This window comes from Triticum urartu, chromosome 7, assembly GCF_003073215.2.
Source record: "Triticum urartu cultivar G1812 chromosome 7, Tu2.1, whole genome shotgun sequence".
Taxonomy (NCBI): Eukaryota; Viridiplantae; Streptophyta; class Magnoliopsida; order Poales; family Poaceae; genus Triticum; species Triticum urartu.
In genome coordinates, this window is record NC_053028.1 from 426,392,695 (window position 1) to 426,400,655 (window position 7,961).

Consider the following 7,961-nt stretch of genomic DNA (forward strand, 5'->3'; position numbering starts at 1 on the left):
CAAATGATATAATGATGTATGCTCGAGGGAAACATACACAACTGAACAATGATAGAAGGGTGCACCTAGGAATCTTGACTAGGTAGCACGATCAATGTTTGAATGATGATTCAATAAGCAATAGACTTAGAATGAAACTGTAGACCAATAACTTCAAAGCAATAGGGTTGCTAGAAGTTTAGAATTTACACATCACAGACCATTTGTCAGTATTACGGTTAGAAACAACACGGAGACCAAGAAATGAACGCAAAAGGCGAGAGATATTACTATATCAAGAATTCTCAAGAGGTGGTAAAATTACCACGACATTCTTGACATAGAAGGTGGTAACATTCCAAGGTAAAGAAGAACAAATGCTGGATAGCAAGGATCTCAAGGTATAACACAAAACACGAATAAGTTTGTGTTGAACGGAAGGCAATAAAGTGGTCGGTGATAACACAAACCATTCAGGGGTGAGGATGGTACTTCTCATCATGAATTCAATTGATATCCTGGAAGGGGTCAAAATGTTGATGATGATCACGACACATTTTTTGAGAGGTTTCAAGAAGATGTAACCGCTCGGCGATGACATCAAGTCCACGGAATGATGAAGCGAGAAGTTATTGAAACCATAGGTACGACACACACTTGAAATCAAGCTTGTCATTCAAGGACAATTGTTATGACGAGGAAGATCGACGTAAGATTAGCTCACCTCGAAATTTTTGCTCTAGGAAGGACCAGGTAGCACAGTTAAAATCGGCATGACAAGGATATAGCCAAGCAGGCTAGGAATGACGTGATCGAGTTCAAATTCGTAAGTCATGAAGGTTACCACGATTTTTTTAACCGCGGTGCAGACTTCAGTCAGTTATCGGTGTCTTCGAGTGTTTAATAACTCAGAGCCCGTGAAAATTTTGGAGTCAGTGAGAATGTAGCACTTGTTGAAGAACTCATAAGAAGTTATGCGGTTCCATTATAATCTCCAGATAACAGGGGGTAACACTCGACGACAGATCAAAGTAGAGTGTAACACCCTCGATGCGACTATAGCTCCCACATGTTGAGGCACGACTTAGAGACATAATCGCATTGAAGGCATATGTCGCAATTTAGGCAATCTTCACAACATCCCATGTAATATGATAATAAAAGGGGAGATATCATAGTTGGCTTACACTCACCACGTCAATCAAGTACATAAATAACATTACATCATCCAAACACTCATGGCCCGACTACGGCGCCAAAATAAAAGATAACCCAACATGCGACAACGGTCCCGTTCACCCCCAACTGGCCACCACTACTGAACATCAGGAAAGGAAACATAGTAACGTTGAGAGTCTTCGTCGAACTCCCACTTGAGCTCAAGCGCGTCTCCTGGAGCGGAATCATCAGGCCCTGCATCTGGTGTTATAGTAATCTGTGAGCCACAGGGACTCAGCAATCTCGCACCCTCGCGATCAAGACTATTTAAGCTTACAGGTAAGGTAAGGTAAATATAAGTGGAACTGCAGCAAGTGACTAGCAAAAAATATGGTGGCTAACTTATTCGCAAAAGAGAGCGAGAAGAGGAGGCAAAGCGCGAGCGAGAAACTAGAGAACAACCTGCGCAAACATTACTCCAACACCGTGTCCACTTCCCGGACTCCGCCGAGAAGAGGCCATCACGGTAACACACTCAGTTGATTCATTTTAATTAAGTTAAGGTTTAAGTTATCTACAACCGGACATTAACAAATTCCCATCTGCCCATAACCGCGGGCACGGCTTTCGAAAGTTCAAATCCCTGCAGGGGAGTCCCAACTTAGCCCATGACAAGCTCTCACGGTCAACGAAGGAATAGACCTCCTCCCAAGACGTTCCGATCAGACTCGGTATCTCGGTTCTTCAAGACAACTCCGACAATGGTAAAACAAGTCCAGCAACACCACCCGCTGTGCCGACAAATCCCGATAGGAGCTGCACATATCTCGTTCTCAGGGCACACCGGATAAGCTAAGCGTATGGGAGCCAACGTAACCCAAGTTGCCAAGGGACAGCCCCGCACGGTGCTCTAGGTTGGACCAACACTCAGAGGAGCACTGGCCCAGGGGGTTTAAAATAAGATGACCCTTGAGTCCGCGAAACCCAAGGGAAAAGGCTAGGTGGCAAATGGTAAAAGCAAGGTTGGGCATTGTTGGAGGAGTTTTATTCAAGGCGGACTGTCAAGGGGTTCCCATTATAACCCAACCGCGTAAGGAACGCAAAATCCGGGAACATAACACCGATATGACGGAACTAGGGGCGGCAAGAGTGGAACAAAACACTAGGCGAGAGGCCGAGCCTTCCACCCTTTACCAAGTATATAGATGCATTAAGATAACAAGATAATATAATGATATCCCAACAAGTAAATAAATGTTCCAACAAGGAACGGCCTCCAAACTTCACCTGCAACTAGCAACGCTATAAAAGGGGCTGAGCAAAGCGGTAACATAGCCAATCAATGGTTTGCTAGGACATGGTGGGTTAGAGGTTTGACATGGCAATTTGGGAGGCTTGAAAGCAAGTGGTAGGCATCGTAGCATTGGCATAGCAAAAGAGCGAGCAAACTAGCATAGCAAAGATAGTAGTGATTTCGAGGGTATGATCATCTTGCCTGCACAGTTGTCAGAGTTGACTGGATCCTCGAAAGCAAACTCAATGGGCTCCTCGTTAGCGAACTCGTCTCCCAGCTCTACCCAAACAAGACAAACAAGCAACAAGGACACAATCAACCGCGTGCAAGGAACAAACAATATGATGCAAGGATGATATGCTATGCGGGATGCGATGCGGGATGCATATGCAAGATATGACAGGAAAAACAAGAACCTGGCCTCAACTTGGAAATCCAAGTGTGCCACTGGAAAGATGAGATGAAATCGCTTGAAAACGATATAAAGAACGCCAGAATCGGAGTTACGGTTTGGAAATGGCAAGCAATTCAAATATGACACCGGTCTGCGATTTACAGCAAGTAGCCATCTAAATGCAATGAGATGAACATGCTACAGCACCCAAACATGACAACAAAATACATGGCAGGGATGCATTAATGATGCTTAACAAAAGTCTAGCACTGAGCTACGGCTATTTCATCCATTAACAGGTTCAAACAAGCATGGCAAAAATGCATATGACAAACAGATCTCAGATTTAGTGAAATTAACACTTGTCTGGAATTTCGGATCAGGTAGCACTCTTCGGAGCAACAAAACTACATGCTACAGGACCTGAACATGGCAAAGTAAAGCATGGCATGGAGCTACTCAAAGAGATTAACAAAAGTCCCTTAGTGACCTTGAGCCAAAAGGGATCAGAAAATACAATTGCAAGCATGTGAACATGGCAAAAACATAATCAGTTCTCAGACTTAGTGAAAACTGGCACATGCTGAAACAGATATCAAGTAGGCATGTTTACGAGCTCGATGCACTCACTATGGAGCAATTCATGATAAGCTAAGCATACACCCATCAAGAATACACAAAATTCAAGCTAGACATGGCAAGAACAATAGCATAGCATGCACGGATCAACTACAACATCATCGGCAAAATTGCAAACAAGTTGACAATCTGCCCAGATTCACAAAGTAGCAAAAGTAGAGCTCGATTGACTCAAGCTAGGGTGCTCCATAATTGCAAACAAAGACATGGATGGATAGAGCACTACAAGATTAACAAAACATCCTTACTGATCATCCTCAAAAGAGGCACGGATCACTAGGAAACAACATGAACATATGGCCATATGAGATAAACGGGTCAAGGACTTAGTGGAAATGCTAAGCCCCTGAAAACAGAATTACCAAGTGCACCACTTTGCAAGCTTGTACTAGTCACCACACACATCAAAAAAATACATGGGTTGCACCTCTGGAAAGATGGCAAAACCCTTAACAAAACATATGTAGAGCATCAGGGCATATCATGCACACAATAATCATGGCAAAAATGACAAAAAGCTAAATAGAGTAGCAGATCTGACAATTATCTCAAGTAGCCTTCTTGTAACAGCATTTCGGGCATCAAGATGAACTCAAATGAAAAAGATGCAATGGAATGAAATGATGTACTCTCTGAGATGAACATTTCGATATGCTATATGCATGAATCGGAGCTACGGATGCAAAGTTACAGAGCTATGAACATAGGCATATGGATCTGAAAATTCCGAGGACTTAGTAGAAAAAATCAACCTCCGGATCTAGGGTTTTGGTGGCACGCAAAACGAGGCAGCCAGATCATCGCCGGAGTAGGAGGGAGAGGAGGCCGGCGGTGGAGCATGCTGAAAACAGATATCAAGTAGGCATGTTACGAGCTCGATGCACTCACTACTGGTGCAAGTCATGACAATCTAAGCATACACCATCAAGAATACACAAAATGCAAGCTAGACATGGCAAGAACAATAGCATAGCATGCACGGATCAACTACAACATCATCGGCAAAATCGCTAACAAGTAGACAATCTGCCCAGATTCACGAAGTAGCAAAAGTAGAGCTCGATTGATTCAAGCTAGGGTGCTCCATAATTGCAAACAAAGACATGGATGGATAGAGCACTACAGATTAACAAAACATCCTTACTGATCATCCTCAAAAGAGGCACGGATCACTAGGAAACAACATGAACATATGGCCATATGAGATAAACAGATCAAGGACTTAGTGGAAATGCTAAGTCCCTGAAATCAGCATTACCAAGTGCCTCACTTTGCAAGCTTGTGCTAGTCACCACACACATCACAAAAATACATGGGTTGCACCTCTGGAAAGATGGCAAAACCCTTAACAAAACATATGTAGAGCTCATGGGCATATCATGCACACAATAATCATGGCAAAAATGACAAATATAATGGAGCAGCAGATCTGACAATTATCTCAAGTAGCACTCTTCTAACAGCATTTCGGGCATCAAGATGAACTCAAATGAAAATGATGCAATGGAATGAAATGATGTACTCTCTGAGATGAACATTTTGATATGCTATATGCCCAAAACGGAGCTACGGATGCGGAGTTACGATGCGATGAACATGGCAAAATATTACTGAAAATTAGGTCAAAGTTCAACCGAATCTCAGATCTGGAACTAGATCGGGCGCGTGAACCGAGGCGGCGGCCGGAGCTGTGCTTCGCCGGAGACGGAGTGGAGGCGGCGGCGGACGCCGGTGGGGTGGCGTGGCCGGAGCTGCGGACGCGGTGCGGCGGCCGGCGTGGAAGGAGAGGGGCGCGGGGCGGCGCTGCCGTGGTCGTCGCCGGCGAGGGCGCGCTGCGGCGCGGTGGCGCGGGCCGCCGGAGATGGAGGCGAGGAGGCGCTGGGGCGGCGGGGTCAACGCGCGGGCGGCGCGGGAGCTTCGGGCCGGGAGGGCCGGCGATGGGGCCCGCGGGCCCTGGCGGCGGAGGTGAAGTGGGGCTCGCGGGAGCTGACGTGGCGGTGGCGGGTGGATCCGGACGTGTCCGGCCGGACAAAAAATGTCCGCCGACGCGAGAGGTGGGTGGTACTAGGGTTTCGTCCGTGAATTGAAATGGGGGGTTCTTTATATAGAGGTGGAGGGAGCTAGGAGAGTCCAAATGAGGTGCGGTTTTCGCACGCGATCGTGATCGAACGATCTAGATGATGGAGAAGGTTTAGGTGGGTTTTGGGCCAAATTGGAGGGGTGTTGGGCTGCAACACACACGAGGCCTTTTCGGTCCCTCGGTTAACCGTTGGAGTATCAAACGAAGTCCAAATGGTACGAAACTTGACAGGCGGTCTACCGGTAGTAAACCAAGGCCGCTTGGCAAGTCTCGGTCCAATCCGGAAATGTTTAATCCCCACACACGAAAGAAAGGTAGAAATGACCACCGGAGGAGAACGAAGCGCCGGAATGCAAAACGGACAACGGGGAAAATGCTCGAATGCATGAGATGAACACGTATGCAAATGCAATGCACATGATGACATGATATGAGATGCATGACAATGACAACAACACACGGAGACAAAAACCCGAACCCGAGAAAATAAAATAACTTAACGCCGGAAACGGCAAGAGTTGGAGTACAAATTGGGTAGGTTACATCCGGGGTGTTACATTTCAGCTCCAAGGAAGTAAAAGAAGTTCAGGTACATATAGTAAAGAAGTTCAGGTATGAAACCACATGCAGTTCACAGGGGGTACATGGATGATGTAAATATTGACCAGCTGCACTCACCTCTTGGAACGATTATTCTTAAGCCTAGTTACACTGTAATAAAAGTCATCAACCTTCTTTCGGACAACATCAAGGTCACTATCTGCTCACAAAAGAAATAGAAATTAAGAGCAACACTCAAGCACATAGATTCACGGCAGTTTCAATTAAGAGCAACATTCAAGCACAACATTCAAAACACAAGCACATCTCAGCTGCTACATCAGAAAAGATAAAACTACAGGATCATAGACATCACAACCCATGCATTACAAACCTTCACCCACATAGAAACATGTTCACATACATTCTTTACAACCACACGACAAACAACAAAACCAGAAGTTCAACTTAGACCACACAGGCAGTTCACAGGGGATATCATGGACTAAACCAAACAACAAAGAGGGAAGGGGATGGGGAAAGAAGAGAGAAGCATGCTCCTCTCTTCATGGATCCTTGCCTAGACCAGTGGCAGCACTGGAATGATCAACCTCCTCTCCATAGCTATCGCTTTCAGTCTCTTCGTCGTCATCTCCAGTAGACGTTGCAGTCGTCGGGAAGGACAGCAGCAGCAGCTGGGGCAGCTGGAGAATCTGAAACAAGAAAAACATTTTGGTTGTGTTAAGCATCTAACATCAACTGATGGCTCTGCTAGGAGACTTCTCCGGGCTTGCAGCAGCACTACCACCAGTTCAACAGCAGGACTCAACAGGATCTTTCTCCAAAATGATGTCTCCAGTTGTCTTGCCCTGCTCAGCATCAGAAACCTCAGGCCAATGGACGACTGAGGTTCAGTCAGGTCCACCCCGTCGGAGCAGCCGGTGCCTGAGACGGACTTGTCTGCAACCTTCTCTGGAGGAACACTAACATCATCATTCTGCAGCAAAGAACAGAAAGTCATTACAAAGGGCCACATAGTGATAAAATGCACAAACAAGTAAAATAAAAATGAGACAAATGGACAAGAAAAATGGTCTTATTTTCACTGCCATGAACCTCATCAACTAATACATCACTAGGAGCAGGTTCATGCATAGGGGCAGCTTCATGCACAGGAGCAGCTTCATGCGCAGGTAAAACATCCTCCTCAACCCTAGCACCATCATCAACAGCCTACAAAAAAATCATGTAGAAAACAAATACCTAATCAGCAGAAGTTCACATTGCATAATCAGAGAAGGTCAGCTATCACAACTGACACATAATGGAAGTCCAAATACAGTAAACATAGCAGGTCAGATATCAAACTACTCTAAGATACAAAAGGGAACAAAAAAGGGCCAGTCATGAAGTCATGGAAGTTCAGGTGCTGTAGCAGTTGAAGTTCAGGTTCTATAAACAGAGAAGGTCACTAGGAACACTAGTGCTAAAAAGAAAGTTTACGACACATGAAATCAATAACGGTCGCCTATGACTACAAACAGTAATAACTGAAAGCTAACATTGAACATTAGTGCAAAGAAATATCAAAAGCCAACATAAACAAACCTCTTTGGTATGCTCCACGTGGCCTCCTTCACGACCCGAACGAACAGAATCCTGCCTCTGAATCTGTCTCACAACAACACTTGCCTCATCTTCAAAAGGCTTGCAACGAGCATCCTGCATTTCCTTGAAACAGCCCAACGCTAGTCCGGAGGTGGGAAGTGCTCTGACGAAGCTCTTCAAGAAATTAGCTTCAATATAAGACCTCCTTCGAAGACTCAGCATCAAATCCGTGTCCGGGAGGAAGAATCCCATCAACGCACTAAGACGCT